This window comes from Mytilus trossulus, chromosome 1, assembly GCF_036588685.1.
Source record: "Mytilus trossulus isolate FHL-02 chromosome 1, PNRI_Mtr1.1.1.hap1, whole genome shotgun sequence".
NCBI lineage: Eukaryota > Metazoa > Mollusca > Bivalvia > Mytilida > Mytilidae > Mytilus > Mytilus trossulus.
The window spans coordinates 34,800,851-34,820,530 of NC_086373.1; positions in this window are offsets into that span (position 1 = coordinate 34,800,851).

A 19,680-nucleotide genomic window follows, 5' to 3' on the forward strand; every position below is an offset into this window, starting at 1 on the left:
TCTCCTCTGGAAAAAAAATCCACATCCTTCTTATCAGTTATACTCTGAAACTACAAGTCTAATCGACCCCAAAATGTGCAGTCAGCAGGGCATACATGTACTAAAGGTTCATAAAACAACGTGGTGCAGATATCTCTCAAGACTTTTCCTAGAGAAAAGAAATGGCAATGCCGTAAAAATCGCTTCCTACACTGCTACTTTTGCATAGGTACTTTTTCTGTACAAAAAATCTGTGGTACTGGAAAATTACTTTTAAAATATGGTACTTTTTTAGTACTTTAAATTTATTGTAATATTTAGGTACCTGTTTTTTACAGTACTTGATTTGTACCTAATATTTGAGGTACACATTTAGTACTACACAATTAAAGTACAAATTGAGTACTTAAAATTTGAAGTACAAATCAAGTACTGTAAAAAACAAGTACTTAAATATTACAATAAATTTAAAGTACTAAAATAGTACTATATTTTAAAAGTAATTTTCCAGTACTACAGATTTTTTGTACAGAAAAAGTACCTATGCAAAATTAGCAGTGCAGGGCCGTAAATCTCAGTGAAATCCTAAAATAAAATGTTCGCTCCTAGATTAAAATACTTATCTGTGTTACAAACTGGTGCTGAAAAATGTACATTACAAGAAAATAAGCATGCAACGCGTGTTTTAAAGTTACACCGGATGAACTGTGACCGAAATGTCAATTTCCTACAATGACAAAAGAAATTACATTGTGCACATTCCATCTCTATAGATGTTGTCTGTTCAACGTCTCCACCTGAAAAGAAATAAAAAGACTGAGTTTTCGTTATTATCAACCCGCGTCACGTGATGTCTCCTCAATCTGGCGCGCGCGCTGGACCTGAAATAAAATAAAAACTTTCCGAACTAAACATGAAACTTCCCCGGAATAATATAGACCCCTTACAGAAACAAACAGACAAACAAACAAACAGACAGACAAACAAACACACACACACACATAACAATCAATCATGTTTCAAAAGGGGGGGGGGCAAGACCGTTTACAATTGCTTTTTAGAAGCAATTGATTTAAATTGTAAAACGACAATTTTAACCATTCTGTTCCGTTTATATAAAAAAAAAATCCCTAGGACCCCCCCCCCCCTTTTTTTTTACCCCCACTTACAAATGAATGTGTTTGATCAACCAATCAACGTGTTCAACCAACCAACCAACCAACCAACCAACCAGTGCATGTTTCCGTCTCATGTGTTTAATATGGAGTCCACGATCTCATTTGTTTCTTTCTCGCTTGTTTCAAGAAACACTATCAAACGTGTTGTTTAACCAACCAACCAACCAACCAACGTGTTTAATCAACCAATCAACATGTTTAGCCAACCAACCAACCAATCAATCAACCAATCAGTGCATGTTTCCGTCTCATGTGTTTAATATGGAGTCCACGATCTCATTTGTTTCTTTCTCGCTTGTTTCAAGAAACACTTTCCAACGTGTTTAACCAACCAACCAACGTGTTTAATCAACCAATCAACATGTTTAGCCAACCAACCAACCAACCAATCAATCAATCAACCAATCAGTGCATGTTTCCGTCTCATGTGTTTAATATGGAGTCCACGATCTCATCTGTTTCTTTCTCGCTTGTTTCAAGAAACACTATCAAACGTGTTTAACCAACCAACCAACCAACCAACATGTTCAATCAACCAATCAACATGTTTAGCCAACCAACCAACCAACCAATCAACCAATCAATCAACCAATCGGTGCATGTTTCCGTCTCATGTGTTTAATATGGAGTCCACGATCTCATTAGTTTCTTTCTCGCTTGTTTCGAGAAACACTATCTAACGTGTTTAACCAACCAACCAACGTGTTTAATCAACCAATCAACATGTTTAACCAACCAACCAACCAACCAACCAACCAACCAACCAACCAACCAACCAATCAATAAATCAGTGCATGTTTCCGTCTCATGTGTTCAATACGGGGTCCAAGATCTCAGTTTTTTCCGGTTGCTTCAAGAGACCCTATCCCAAGTGTTTAAGTAATAAACCAACCAACCAACCAACCAACCAACCAACCAACCAACCAACCAATCAATCAATATGTATGACCGTTTATTTATGACAGTTTCATTAAAATAATATGGAAGGAAAGACCTATGATCAATTATTCAAGAAGAATTGAATTTCAATATTTTTCTTACATCTCCTCTGGAAAAAAAATCCACATCCTTCTTATCAGTTATACTCTGAAACTACAAGTCTAATCGACCCCAAAATGTGCAGTCAGCAGGGCATACATGTACTAAAGGTTCATAAAACAACGTGGTGCAGATATCTCTCAAGACTTTTCCTAGAGAAAAGAAATGGCAATGCCGTAAAAATCGCTTCCTACACTGCTACTTTTGCATAGGTACTTTTTCTGTACAAAAAATCTGTGGTACTGGAAAATTACTTTTAAAATATGGTACTTTTTTAGTACTTTAAATTTATTGTAATATTTAGGTACCTGTTTTTTACAGTACTTGATTTGTACCTAATATTTGAGGTACACATTTAGTACTACACAATTAAAGTACAAATTGAGTACTTAAAATTTGAAGTACAAATCAAGTACTGTAAAAAACAAGTACTTAAATATTACAATAAATTTAAAGTACTAAAATAGTACTATATTTTAAAAGTAATTTTCCAGTACTACAGATTTTTTGTACAGAAAAAGTACCTATGCAAAATTAGCAGTGCAGGGCCGTAAATCTCAGTGAAATCCTAAAATAAAATGTTCGCTCCTAGATTAAAATACTTATCTGTGTTACAAACTGGTGCTGAAAAATGTACATTACAAGAAAATAAGCATGCAACGCGTGTTTTAAAGTTACACCGGATGAACTGTGACCGAAATGTCAATTTCCTACAATGACAAAAGAAATTACATTGTGCACATTCCATCTCTATAGATGTTGTCTGTTCAACGTCTCCACCTGAAAAGAAATAAAAAGACTGAGTTTTCGTTATTATCAACCCGCGTCACGTGATGTCTCCTCAATCTGGCGCGCGCGCTGGACCTGAAATAAAATAAAAACTTTCCGAACTAAACATGAAACTTCCCCGGAATAATATAGACCCCTTACAGAAACAAACAGACAAACAAACAAACAGACAGACAAACAAACACACACACACACATAACAATCAATCATGTTTCAAAAGGGGGGGGGGGGCAAGACCGTTTACAATTGCTTTTTAGAAGCAATTGATTTAAATTGTAAAACGACAATTTTAACCATTCTGTTCCGTTTATATAAAAAAAAAATCCCTAGGACCCCCCCCCCCTTTTTTTTTACCCCCACTTACAAATGAATGTGTTTGATCAACCAATCAACGTGTTCAACCAACCAACCAACCAACCAACCAACCAGTGCATGTTTCCGTCTCATGTGTTTAATATGGAGTCCACGATCTCATTTGTTTCTTTCTCGCTTGTTTCAAGAAACACTATCAAACGTGTTGTTTAACCAACCAACCAACCAACCAACGTGTTTAATCAACCAATCAACATGTTTAGCCAACCAACCAATCAATCAATCAACCAATCAGTGCATGTTTCCGTCTCATGTGTTTAATATGGAGTCCACGATCTCATTTGTTTCTTTCTCGCTTGTTTCAAGAAACACTTTCCAACGTGTTTAACCAACCAACCAACGTGTTTAATCAACCAATCAACATGTTTAGCCAACCAACCAACCAACCAATCAATCAATCAACCAATCAGTGCATGTTTCCGTCTCATGTGTTTAATATGGAGTCCACGATCTCATCTGTTTCTTTCTCGCTTGTTTCAAGAAACACTATCAAACGTGTTTAACCAACCAACCAACCAACCAACATGTTCAATCAACCAATCAACATGTTTAGCCAACCAACCAACCAACCAATCAACCAATCAATCAACCAATCGGTGCATGTTTCCGTCTCATGTGTTTAATATGGAGTCCACGATCTCATTAGTTTCTTTCTCGCTTGTTTCGAGAAACACTATCTAACGTGTTTAACCAACCAACCAACGTGTTTAATCAACCAATCAACATGTTTAACCAACCAACCAACCAACCAACCAACCAACCAACCAACCAACCAATCAATAAATCAGTGCATGTTTCCGTCTCATGTGTTCAATACGGGGTCCAAGATCTCAGTTTTTTCCGGTTGCTTCAAGAGACCCTATCCCAAGTGTTTAAGTAATAAACCAACCAACCAACCAACCAACCAACCAACCAACCAACCAACCAATCAATCAATATGTATGACCGTTTATTTATGACAGTTTCATTAAAATAATATGGAAGGAAAGACCTATGATCAATTATTCAAGAAGAATTGAATTTCAATATTTTTCTTACATCTCCTCTGGAAAAAAAATCCACATCCTTCTTATCAGTTATACTCTGAAACTACAAGTCTAATCGACCCCAAAATGTGCAGTCAGCAGGGCATACATGTACTAAAGGTTCATAAAACAACGTGGTGCAGATATCTCTCAAGACTTTTCCTAGAGAAAAGAAATGGCAATGCCGTAAAAATCGCTTCCTACACTGCTACTTTTGCATAGGTACTTTTTCTGTACAAAAAATCTGTGGTACTGGAAAATTACTTTTAAAATATGGTACTTTTTTAGTACTTTAAATTTATTGTAATATTTAGGTACCTGTTTTTTACAGTACTTGATTTGTACCTAATATTTGAGGTACACATTTAGTACTACACAATTAAAGTACAAATTGAGTACTTAAAATTTGAAGTACAAATCAAGTACTGTAAAAAACAAGTACTTAAATATTACAATAAATTTAAAGTACTAAAATAGTACTATATTTTAAAAGTAATTTTCCAGTACTACAGATTTTTTGTACAGAAAAAGTACCTATGCAAAATTAGCAGTGCAGGGCCGTAAATCTCAGTGAAATCCTAAAATAAAATGTTCGCTCCTAGATTAAAATACTTATCTGTGTTACAAACTGGTGCTGAAAAATGTACATTACAAGAAAATAAGCATGCAACGCGTGTTTTAAAGTTACACCGGATGAACTGTGACCGAAATGTCAATTTCCTACAATGACAAAAGAAATTACATTGTGCACATTCCATCTCTATAGATGTTGTCTGTTCAACGTCTCCACCTGAAAAGAAATAAAAAGACTGAGTTTTCGTTATTATCAACCCGCGTCACGTGATGTCTCCTCAATCTGGCGCGCGCGCTGGACCTGAAATAAAATAAAAACTTTCCGAACTAAACATGAAACTTCCCCGGAATAATATAGACCCCTTACAGAAACAAACAGACAAACAAACAAACAGACAGACAAACAAACACACACACACACATAACAATCAATCATGTTTCAAAAGGGGGGGGGGGGGGGGCAAGACCGTTTACAATTGCTTTTTAGAAGCAATTGATTTAAATTGTAAAACGACAATTTTAACCATTCTGTTCCGTTTATATAAAAAAAAAATCCCTAGGACCCCCCCCCCCCTTTTTTTTTACCCCCACTTACAAATGAATGTGTTTGATCAACCAATCAACGTGTTCAACCAACCAACCAACCAACCAACCAACCAGTGCATGTTTCCGTCTCATGTGTTTAATATGGAGTCCACGATCTCATTTGTTTCTTTCTCGCTTGTTTCAAGAAACACTATCAAACGTGTTGTTTAACCAACCAACCAACCAACCAACGTGTTTAATCAACCAATCAACATGTTTAGCCAACCAACCAACCAATCAATCAACCAATCAGTGCATGTTTCCGTCTCATGTGTTTAATATGGAGTCCACGATCTCATTTGTTTCTTTCTCGCTTGTTTCAAGAAACACTTTCCAACGTGTTTAACCAACCAACCAACGTGTTTAATCAACCAATCAACATGTTTAGCCAACCAACCAACCAACCAATCAATCAATCAACCAATCAGTGCATGTTTCCGTCTCATGTGTTTAATATGGAGTCCACGATCTCATCTGTTTCTTTCTCGCTTGTTTCAAGAAACACTATCAAACGTGTTTAACCAACCAACCAACCAACCAACATGTTCAATCAACCAATCAACATGTTTAGCCAACCAACCAACCAACCAATCAACCAATCAATCAACCAATCGGTGCATGTTTCCGTCTCATGTGTTTAATATGGAGTCCACGATCTCATTAGTTTCTTTCTCGCTTGTTTCGAGAAACACTATCTAACGTGTTTAACCAACCAACCAACGTGTTTAATCAACCAATCAACATGTTTAACCAACCAACCAACCAACCAACCAACCAACCAACCAACCAACCAATCAATAAATCAGTGCATGTTTCCGTCTCGTGTGTTCAATACGGGGTCCAAGATCTCAGTTTTTTCCGGTTGCTTCAAGAGACCCTATCCCAAGTGTTTAAGTAATAAACCAACCAACCAACCAACCAACCAACCAACCAACCAACCAACCAATCAATCAATATGTATGACCGTTTATTTATGACAGTTTCATTAAAATAATATGGAAGGAAAGACCTATGATCAATTATTCAAGAAGAATTGAATTTCAATATTTTTCTTACATCTCCTCTGGAAAAAAAATCCACATCCTTCTTATCAGTTATACTCTGAAACTACAAGTCTAATCGACCCCAAAATGTGCAGTCAGCAGGGCATACATGTACTAAAGGTTCATAAAACAACGTGGTGCAGATATCTCTCAAGACTTTTCCTAGAGAAAAGAAATGGCAATGCCGTAAAAATCGCTTCCTACACTGCCACTTTTGCATAGGTACTTTTTCTGTACAAAAAATCTGTGGTACTGGAAAATTACTTTTAAAATATGGTACTTTTTTAGTACTTTAAATTTATTGTAATATTTAGGTACCTGTTTTTTACAGTACTTGATTTGTACCTAATATTTGAGGTACACATTTAGTACTACACAATTAAAGTACAAATTGAGTACTTAAAATTTGAAGTACAAATCAAGTACTGTAAAAAACAAGTACTTAAATATTACAATAAATTTAAAGTACTAAAATAGTACTATATTTTAAAAGTAATTTTCCAGTACTACAGATTTTTTGTACAGAAAAAGTACCTATGCAAAATTAGCAGTGCAGGGCCGTAAATCTCAGTGAAATCCTAAAATAAAATGTTCGCTCCTAGATTAAAATACTTATCTGTGTTACAAACTGGTGCTGAAAAATGTACATTACAAGAAAATAAGCATGCAACGCGTGTTTTAAAGTTACACCGGATGAACTGTGACCGAAATGTCAATTTCCTACAATGACAAAAGAAATTACATTGTGCACATTCCATCTCTATAGATGTTGTCTGTTCAACGTCTCCACCTGAAAAGAAATAAAAAGACTGAGTTTTCGTTATTATCAACCCGCGTCACGTGATGTCTCCTCAATCTGGCGCGCGCGCTGGACCTGAAATAAAATAAAAACTTTCCGAACTAAACATGAAACTTCCCCGGAATAATATAGACCCCTTACAGAAACAAACAGACAAACAAACAAACAGACAGACAAACAAACACACACACACACATAACAATCAATCATGTTTCAAAAGGGGGGGGGGGGCAAGACCGTTTACAATTGCTTTTTAGAAGCAATTGATTTAAATTGTAAAACGACAATTTTAACCATTCTGTTCCGTTTATATAAAAAAAAAATCCCTAGGACCCCCCCCCCCTTTTTTTTTACCCCCACTTACAAATGAATGTGTTTGATCAACCAATCAACGTGTTCAACCAACCAACCAACCAACCAACCAACCAGTGCATGTTTCCGTCTCATGTGTTTAATATGGAGTCCACGATCTCATTTGTTTCTTTCTCGCTTGTTTCAAGAAACACTATCAAACGTGTTGTTTAACCAACCAACCAACCAACCAACGTGTTTAATCAACCAATCAACATGTTTAGCCAACCAACCAACCAATCAATCAACCAATCAGTGCATGTTTCCGTCTCATGTGTTTAATATGGAGTCCACGATCTCATTTGTTTCTTTCTCGCTTGTTTCAAGAAACACTTTCCAACGTGTTTAACCAACCAACCAACGTGTTTAATCAACCAATCAACATGTTTAGCCAACCAACCAACCAACCAATCAATCAATCAACCAATCAGTGCATGTTTCCGTCTCATGTGTTTAATATGGAGTCCACGATCTCATCTGTTTCTTTCTCGCTTGTTTCAAGAAACACTATCAAACGTGTTTAACCAACCAACCAACCAACCAACATGTTCAATCAACCAATCAACATGTTTAGTCAACCAACCAACCAACCACAACCAATCAATCAACCAATCGGTGCATGTTTCCGTCTCATGTGTTTAATATGGAGTCCACGATCTCATTAGTTTCTTTCTCGCTTGTTTCGAGAAACACTATCTAACGTGTTTAACCAACCAACCAACGTGTTTAATCAACCAATCAACATGTTTAAAACCAACCAACCAACCAACCAACCAACCAACCAACCAACCAACCAATCAATAAATCAGTGCATGTTTCCGTCTCGTGTGTTCAATACGGGGTCCAAGATCTCAGTTTTTTCCGGTTGCTTCAAGAGACCCTATCCCAAGTGTTTAAGTAATAAACCAACCAACCAACCAACCAACCAACCAACCAACCAACCAACCAATCAATCAATATGTATGACCGTTTATTTATGACAGTTTCATTAAAATAATATGGAAGGAAAGACCTATGATCAATTATTCAAGAAGAATTGAATTTCAATATTTTTCTTACATCTCCTCTGGAAAAAAAATCCACATCCTTCTTATCAGTTATACTCTGAAACTACAAGTCTAATCGACCCCAAAATGTGCAGTCAGCAGGGCATACATGTACTAAAGGTTCATAAAACAACGTGGTGCAGATATCTCTCAAGACTTTTCCTAGAGAAAAGAAATGGCAATGCCGTAAAAATCGCTTCCTACACTGCCACTTTTGCATAGGTACTTTTTCTGTACAAAAAATCTGTGGTACTGGAAAATTACTTTTAAAATATGGTACTTTTTTAGTACTTTAAATTTATTGTAATATTTAGGTACCTGTTTTTTACAGTACTTGATTTGTACCTAATATTTGAGGTACACATTTAGTACTACACAATTAAAGTACAAATTGAGTACTTAAAATTTGAAGTACAAATCAAGTACTGTAAAAAACAAGTACTTAAATATTACAATAAATTTAAAGTACTAAAATAGTACTATATTTTAAAAGTAATTTTCCAGTACTACAGATTTTTTGTACAGAAAAAGTACCTATGCAAAATTAGCAGTGCAGGGCCGTAAATCTCAGTGAAATCCTAAAATAAAATGTTCGCTCCTAGATTAAAATACTTATCTGTGTTACAAACTGGTGCTGAAAAATGTACATTACAAGAAAATAAGCATGCAACGCGTGTTTTAAAGTTACACCGGATGAACTGTGACCGAAATGTCAATTTCCTACAATGACAAAAGAAATTACATTGTGCACATTCCATCTCTATAGATGTTGTCTGTTCAACGTCTCCACCTGAAAAGAAATAAAAAGACTGAGTTTTCGTTATTATCAACCCGCGTCACGTGATGTCTCCTCAATCTGGCGCGCGCGCTGGACCTGAAATAAAATAAAAACTTTCCGAACTAAACATGAAACTTCCCCGGAATAATATAGACCCCTTACAGAAACAAACAGACAAACAAACAAACAGACAGACAAACAAACACACACACACACATAACAATCAATCATGTTTCAAAAGGGGGGGGGGGGCAAGACCGTTTACAATTGCTTTTTAGAAGCAATTGATTTAAATTGTAAAACGACAATTTTAACCATTCTGTTCCGTTTATATAAAAAAAAAATCCCTAGGACCCCCCCCCCCCTTTTTTTTTACCCCCACTTACAAATGAATGTGTTTGATCAACCAATCAACGTGTTCAACCAACCAACCAACCAACCAACCAACCAGTGCATGTTTCCGTCTCATGTGTTTAATATGGAGTCCACGATCTCATTTGTTTCTTTCTCGCTTGTTTCAAGAAACACTATCAAACGTGTTGTTTAACCAACCAACCAACCAACCAACGTGTTTAATCAACCAATCAACATGTTTAGCCAACCAACCAACCAATCAATCAACCAATCAGTGCATGTTTCCGTCTCATGTGTTTAATATGGAGTCCACGATCTCATTTGTTTCTTTCTCGCTTGTTTCAAGAAACACTTTCCAACGTGTTTAACCAACCAACCAACGTGTTTAATCAACCAATCAACATGTTTAGCCAACCAACCAACCAACCAATCAATCAATCAACCAATCAGTGCATGTTTCCGTCTCATGTGTTTAATATGGAGTCCACGATCTCATCTGTTTCTTTCTCGCTTGTTTCAAGAAACACTATCAAACGTGTTTAACCAACCAACCAACCAACCAACATGTTCAATCAACCAATCAACATGTTTAGTCAACCAACCAACCAACCAATCAACCAATCAATCAACCAATCGGTGCATGTTTCCGTCTCATGTGTTTAATATGGAGTCCACGATCTCATTAGTTTCTTTCTCGCTTGTTTCGAGAAACACTATCTAACGTGTTTAACCAACCAACCAACGTGTTTAATCAACCAATCAACATGTTTAACCAACCAACCAACCAACCAACCAACCAACCAACCAACCAACCAACCAATCAATAAATCAGTGCATGTTTCCGTCTCGTGTGTTCAATACGGGGTCCAAGATCTCAGTTTTTTCCGGTTGCTTCAAGAGACCCTATCCCAAGTGTTTAAGTAATAAACCAACCAACCAACCAACCAACCAACCAACCAACCAACCAATCAATCAATATGTATGACCGTTTATTTATGACAGTTTCATTAAAATAATATGGAAGGAAAGACCTATGATCAATTATTCAAGAAGAATTGAATTTCAATATTTTTCTTACATCTCCTCTGGAAAAAAAATCCACATCCTTCTTATCAGTTATACTCTGAAACTACAAGTCTAATCGACCCCAAAATTGTGCAGTCAGCAGGGCATACATGTACTAAAGGTTCATAAAACAACGTGGTGCAGATATCTCTCAAGACTTTTCCTAGAGAAAAGAAATGGCAATGCCGTAAAAATCGCTTCCTACACTGCCACTTTTGCATAGGTACTTTTTCTGTACAAAAAATCTGTGGTACTGGAAAATTACTTTTAAAATATGGTACTTTTTTAGTACTTTAAATTTATTGTAATATTTAGGTACCTGTTTTTTACAGTACTTGATTTGTACCTAATATTTGAGGTACACATTTAGTACTACACAATTAAAGTACAAATTGAGTACTTAAAATTTGAAGTACAAATCAAGTACTGTAAAAAACAAGTACTTAAATATTACAATAAATTTAAAGTACTAAAATAGTACTATATTTTAAAAGTAATTTTCCAGTACTACAGATTTTTTGTACAGAAAAAGTACCTATGCAAAATTAGCAGTGCAGGGCCGTAAATCTCAGTGAAATCCTAAAATAAAATGTTCGCTCCTAGATTAAAATACTTATCTGTGTTACAAACTGGTGCTGAAAAATGTACATTACAAGAAAATAAGCATGCAACGCGTGTTTTAAAGTTACACCGGATGAACTGTGACCGAAATGTCAATTTCCTACAATGACAAAAGAAATTACATTGTGCACATTCCATCTCTATAGATGTTGTCTGTTCAACGTCTCCACCTGAAAAGAAATAAAAAGACTGAGTTTTCGTTATTATCAACCCGCGTCACGTGATGTCTCCTCAATCTGGCGCGCGCGCTGGACCTGAAATAAAATAAAAACTTTCCGAACTAAACATGAAACTTCCCCGGAATAATATAGACCCCTTACAGAAACAAACAGACAAACAAACAAACAGACAGACAAACAAACACACACACACACATAACAATCAATCATGTTTCAAAAGGGGGGGGGGGCAAGACCGTTTACAATTGCTTTTTAGAAGCAATTGATTTAAATTGTAAAACGACAATTTTAACCATTCTGTTCCGTTTATATAAAAAAAAAAATCCCTAGGACCCCCCCCCCCCCTTTTTTTTTACCCCCACTTACAAATGAATGTGTTTGATCAACCAATCAACGTGTTCAACCAACCAACCAACCAACCAACCAACCAGTGCATGTTTCCGTCTCATGTGTTTAATATGGAGTCCACGATCTCATTTGTTTCTTTCTCGCTTGTTTCAAGAAACACTATCAAACGTGTTGTTTAACCAACCAACCAACCAACCAACGTGTTTAATCAACCAATCAACATGTTTAGCCAACCAACCAACCAATCAATCAACCAATCAGTGCATGTTTCCGTCTCATGTGTTTAATATGGAGTCCACGATCTCATTTGTTTCTTTCTCGCTTGTTTCAAGAAACACTTTCCAACGTGTTTAACCAACCAACCAACGTGTTTAATCAACCAATCAACATGTTTAGCCAACCAACCAACCAACCAATCAATCAATCAACCAATCAGTGCATGTTTCCGTCTCATGTGTTTAATATGGAGTCCACGATCTCATCTGTTTCTTTCTCGCTTGTTTCAAGAAACACTATCAAACGTGTTTAACCAACCAACCAACCAACCAACATGTTCAATCAACCAATCAACATGTTTAGTCAACCAACCAACCAACCAATCAACCAATCAATCAACCAATCGGTGCATGTTTCCGTCTCATGTGTTTAATATGGAGTCCACGATCTCATTAGTTTCTTTCTCGCTTGTTTCGAGAAACACTATCTAACGTGTTTAACCAACCAACCAACGTGTTTAATCAACCAATCAACATGTTTAACCAACCAACCAACCAACCAACCAACCAACCAACCAACCAACCAACCAACCAATCAATAAATCAGTGCATGTTTCCGTCTCGTGTGTTCAATACGGGGTCCAAGATCTCAGTTTTTTCCGGTTGCTTCAAGAGACCCTATCCAAGTGTTTAAGTAATAAACCAACCAACCAACCAACCAACCAACCAACCAACCAACCAATCAATCAATATGTATGACCGTTTATTTATGACAGTTTCATTAAAATAATATGGAAGGAAAGACCTATGATCAATTATTCAAGAAGAATTGAATTTCAATATTTTTCTTACATCTCCTCTGGAAAAAAAATCCACATCCTTCTTATCAGTTATACTCTGAAACTACAAGTCTAATCGACCCCAAAATTGTGCAGTCAGCAGGGCATACATGTACTAAAGGTTCATAAAACAACGTGGTGCAGATATCTCTCAAGACTTTTCCTAGAGAAAAGAAATGGCAATGCCGTAAAAATCGCTTCCTACACTGCCACTTTTGCATAGGTACTTTTTCTGTACAAAAAATCTGTGGTACTGGAAAATTACTTTTAAAATATGGTACTTTTTTAGTACTTTAAATTTATTGTAATATTTAGGTACCTGTTTTTTACAGTACTTGATTTGTACCTAATATTTGAGGTACACATTTAGTACTACACAATTAAAGTACAAATTGAGTACTTAAAATTTGAAGTACAAATCAAGTACTGTAAAAAACAAGTACTTAAATATTACAATAAATTTAAAGTACTAAAATAGTACTATATTTTAAAAGTAATTTTCCAGTACTACAGATTTTTTTGTACAGAAAAAGTACCTATGCAAAATTAGCAGTGCAGGGCCGTAAATCTCAGTGAAATCCTAAAATAAAATGTTCGCTCCTAGATTAAAATACTTATCTGTGTTACAAACTGGTGCTGAAAAATGTACATTACAAGAAAATAAGCATGCAACGCGTGTTTTAAAGTTACACCGGATGAACTGTGACCGAAATGTCAATTTCCTACAATGACAAAAGAAATTACATTGTGCACATTCCATCTCTATAGATGTTGTCTGTTCAACGTCTCCACCTGAAAAGAAATAAAAAGACTGAGTTTTCGTTATTATCAACCCGCGTCACGTGATGTCTCCTCAATCTGGCGCGCGCGCTGGACCTGAAATAAAATAAAAACTTTCCGAACTAAACATGAAACTTCCCCGGAATAATATAGACCCCTTACAGAAACAAACAGACAAACAAACAAACAGACAGACAAACAAACACACACACACACATAACAATCAATCATGTTTCAAAAGGGGGGGGCAAGACCGTTTACAATTGCTTTTTAGAAGCAATTGATTTAAATTGTAAAACGACAATTTTAACCATTCTGTTCCGTTTATATAAAAAAAAAATCCCTAGGACCCCCCCCCCCCTTTTTTTTTACCCCCACTTACAAATGAATGTGTTTGATCAACCAATCAACGTGTTCAACCAACCAACCAACCAACCAACCAACCAGTGCATGTTTCCGTCTCATGTGTTTAATATGGAGTCCACGATCTCATTTGTTTCTTTCTCGCTTGTTTCAAGAAACACTATCAAACGTGTTGTTTAACCAACCAACAAACCAACCAACGTGTTTAATCAACCAATCAACATGTTTAGCCAACCAACCAACCAATCAATCAACCAATCAGTGCATGTTTCCGTCTCATGTGTTTAATATGGAGTCCACGATCTCATTTGTTTCTTTCTCGCTTGTTTCAAGAAACACTTTCCAACGTGTTTAACCAACCAACCAACGTGTTTAATCAACCAATCAACATGTTTAGCCAACCAACCAACCAACCAATCAATCAATCAACCAATCAGTGCATGTTTCCGTCTCATGTGTTTAATATGGAGTCCACGATCTCATCTGTTTCTTTCTCGCTTGTTTCAAGAAACACTATCAAACGTGTTTAACCAACCAACCAACCAACCAACATGTTCAATCAACCAATCAACATGTTTAGTCAACCAACCAACCAACCAATCAACCAATCAATCAACCAATCGGTGCATGTTTCCGTCTCATGTGTTTAATATGGAGTCCACGATCTCATTAGTTTCTTTCTCGCTTGTTTCGAGAAACACTATCTAACGTGTTTAACCAACCAACCAACGTGTTTAATCAACCAATCAACATGTTTAACCAACCAACCAACCAACCAACCAACCAACCAACCAACCAACCAACCAATCAATAAATCAGTGCATGTTTCCGTCTCGTGTGTTCAATACGGGGTCCAAGATCTCAGTTTTTTCCGGTTGCTTCAAGAGACCCTATCCCAAGTGTTTAAGTAATAAACCAACCAACCAACCAACCAACCAACCAACCAACCAACCAATCAATCAATATGTATGACCGTTTATTTATGACAGTTTCATTAAAATAATATGGAAGGAAAGACCTATGATCAATTATTCAAGAAGAATTGAATTTCAATATTTTTCTTACATCTCCTCTGGAAAAAAAATCCACATCCTTCTTATCAGTTATACTCTGAAACTACAAGTCTAATCGACCCCAAAATGTGCAGTCAGCAGGGCATACATGTACTAAAGGTTCATAAAACAACGTGGTGCAGATATCTCTCAAGACTTTTCCTAGAGAAAAGAAATGGCAATGCCGTAAAAATCGCTTCCTACACTGCCACTTTTGCATAGGTACTTTTTCTGTACAAAAAATCTGTGGTACTGGAAAATTACTTTTAAAATATGGTACTTTTTTAGTACTTTAAATTTATTGTAATATTTAGGTACCTGTTTTTTACAGTACTTGATTTGTACCTAATATTTGAGGTACACATTTAGTACTACACAATTAAAGTACAAATTGAGTACTTAAAATTTGAAGTACAAATCAAGTACTGTAAAAAACAAGTACTTAAATATTACAATAAATTTAAAGTACTAAAATAGTACTATATTTTAAAAGTAATTTTCCAGTACTACAGATTTTTTGTACAGAAAAAGTACCTATGCAAAATTAGCAGTGCAGGGCCGTAAATCTCAGTGAAATCCTAAAATAAAATGTTCGCTCCTAGATTAAAATACTTATCTGTGTTACAAACTGGTGCTGAAAAATGTACATTACAAGAAAATAAGCATGCAACGCGTGTTTTAAAGTTACACCGGATGAACTGTGACCGAAATGTCAATTTCCTACAATGACAAAAGAAATTACATTGTGCACATTCCATCTCTATAGATGTTGTCTGTTCAACGTCTCCACCTGAAAAGAAATAAAAAGACTGAGTTTTCGTTATTATCAACCCGCGTCACGTGATGTCTCCTCAATCTGGCGCGCGCGCTGGACCTGAAATAAAATAAAAACTTTCCGAACTAAACATGAAACTTCCCCGGAATAATATAGACCCCTTACAGAAACAAACAGACAAACAAACAAACAGACAGACAAACAAACACACACACACACATAACAATCAATCATGTTTCAAAAGGGGGGGGGGCAAGACCGTTTACAATTGCTTTTTAGAAGCAATTGATTTAAATTGTAAAACGACAATTTTAACCATTCTGTTCCGTTTATATAAAAAAAAAATCCCTAGGACCCCCCCCCCCCCCCTTTTTTTTTACCCCCACTTACAAATGAATGTGTTTGATCAACCAATCAACGTGTTCAACCAACCAACCAACCAACCAACCAACCAGTGCATGTTTCCGTCTCATGTGTTTAATATGGAGTCCACGATCTCATTTGTTTCTTTCTCGCTTGTTTCAAGAAACACTATCAAACGTGTTGTTTAACCAACCAACCAACCAACCAACGTGTTTAATCAACCAATCAACATGTTTAGCCAACCAACCAACCAATCAATCAACCAATCAGTGCATGTTTCCGTCTCATGTGTTTAATATGGAGTCCACGATCTCATTTGTTTCTTTCTCGCTTGTTTCAAGAAACACTTTCCAACGTGTTTAACCAACCAACCAACGTGTTTAATCAACCAATCAACATGTTTAGCCAACCAACCAACCAACCAATCAATCAATCAACCAATCAGTGCATGTTTCCGTCTCATGTGTTTAATATGGAGTCCACGATCTCATCTGTTTCTTTCTCGCTTGTTTCAAGAAACACTATCAAACGTGTTTAACCAACCAACCAACCAACCAACATGTTCAATCAACCAATCAACATGTTTAGTCAACCAACCAACCAACCAATCAACCAATCAATCAACCAATCGGTGCATGTTTCCGTCTCATGTGTTTAATATGGAGTCCACGATCTCATTAGTTTCTTTCTCGCTTGTTTCGAGAAACACTATCTAACGTGTTTAACCAACCAACCAACGTGTTTAATCAACCAATCAACATGTTTAACCAACCAACCAACCAACCAACCAACCAACCAACCAACCAACCAACCAACCAATCAATAAATCAGTGCATGTTTCCGTCTCGTGTGTTCAATACGGGGTCCAAGATCTCAGTTTTTTCCGGTTGCTTCAAGAGACCCTATCCCAAGTGTTTAAGTAATAAACCAACCAACCAACCAACCAACCAACCAACCAACCAACCAATCAATCAATATGTATGACCGTTTATTTATGACAGTTTCATTAAAATAATATGGAAGGAAAGACCTATGATCAATTATTCAAGAAGAATTGAATTTCAATATTTTTCTTACATCTCCTCTGGAAAAAAAATCCACATCCTTCTTATCAGTTATACTCTGAAACTACAAGTCTAATCGACCCCAAAATTGTGCAGTCAGCAGGGCATACATGTACTAAAGGTTCATAAAACAACGTGGTGCAGATATCTCTCAAGACTTTTCCTAGAGAAAAGAAATGGCAATGCCGTAAAAATCGCTTCCTACACTGCCACTTTTGCATAGGTACTTTTTCTGTACAAAAAATCTGTGGTACTGGAAAATTACTTTTAAAATATGGTACTTTTTTAGTACTTTAAATTTATTGTAATATTTAGGTACCTGTTTTTTACAGTACTTGATTTGTACCTAATATTTGAGGTACACATTTAGTACTACACAATTAAAGTACAAATTGAGTACTTAAAATTTGAAGTACAAATCAAGTACTGTAAAAAACAAGTACTTAAATATTACAATAAATTTAAAGTACTAAAATAGTACTATATTTTAAAAGTAATTTTCCAGTACTACAGATTTTTTTGTACAGAAAAAGTACCTATGCAAAATTAGCAGTGCAGGGCCGTAAATCTCAGTGAAATCCTAAAATAAAATGTTCGCTCCTAGATTAAAATACTTATCTGTGTTACAAACTGGTGCTGAAAAATGTACATTACAAGAAAATAAGCATGCAACGCGTGTTTTAAAGTTACACCGGATGAACTGTGACCGAAATGTCAATTTCCTACAATGACAAAAGAAATTACATTGTGCACATTCCATCTCTATAGATGTTGTCTGTTCAACGTCTCCACCTGAAAAGAAATAAAAAGACTGAGTTTTCGTTATTATCAACCCGCGTCACGTGATGTCTCCTCAATCTGGCGCGCGCGCTGGACCTGAAATAAAATAAAAACTTTCCGAACTAAACATGAAACTTCCCCGGAATAATATAGACCCCTTACAGAAACAAACAGACAAACAAACAAACAGACAGACAAACAAACACACACACACACATAACAATCAATCATGTTTCAAAAGGGGGGGGGCAAGACCGTTTACAATTGCTTTTTAGAAGCAATTGATTTAAATTGTAAAACGACAATTTTAACCATTCTGTTCCGTTTATATAAAAAAAAAATCCCTAGGACCCCCCCCCCCCCCTTTTTTTTTACCCCCACTTACAAATGAATGTGTTTGATCAACCAATCAACGTGTTCAACCAACCAACCAACCAACCAACCAACCAGTGCATGTTTCCGTCTCATGTGTTTAATATGGAGTCCACGATCTCATTTGTTTCTTTCTCGCTTGTTTCAAGAAACACTATCAAACGTGTTGTTTAACCAACCAACAAACCAACCAACGTGTTTAATCAACCAATCAACATGTTTAGCCAACCAACCAACCAATCAATCAACCAATCAGTGCATGTTTCCGTCTCATGTGTTTAATATGGAGTCCACGATCTCATTTGTTTCTTTCTCGCTTGTTTCAAGAAACACTTTCCAACGTGTTTAACCAACCAACCAACGTGTTTAATCAACCAATCAACATGTTTAGCCAACCAACCAACCAACCAATCAATCAATCAACCAATCAGTGCATGTTTCCGTCTCATGTGTTTAATATGGAGTCCACGATCTCATCTGTTTCTTTCTCGCTTGTTTCAAGAAACACTATCAAACGTGTTTAACCAACCAACCAACCAACCAACATGTTCAATCAACCAATCAACATGTTTAGTCAACCAACCAACCAACCAATCAACCAATCAATCAACCAATCGGTGCATGTTTCCGTCTCATGTGTTTAATATGGAGTCCACGATCTCATTAGTTTCTTTCTCGCTTGTTTCGAGAAACACTATCTAACGTGTTTAACCAACCAACCAACGTGTTTAATCAACCAATCAACATGTTTAACCAACCAACCAACCAACCAACCAACCAACCAACCAACCAACCAACCAACCAATCAATAAATCAGTGCATGTTTCCGTCTCGTGTGTTCAATACGGGGTCCAAGATCTCAGTTTTTTCCGGTTGCTTCAAGAGACCCTATCCCAAGTGTTTAAGTAATAAACCAACCAACCAACCAACCAACCAACCAACCAACCAACCAAT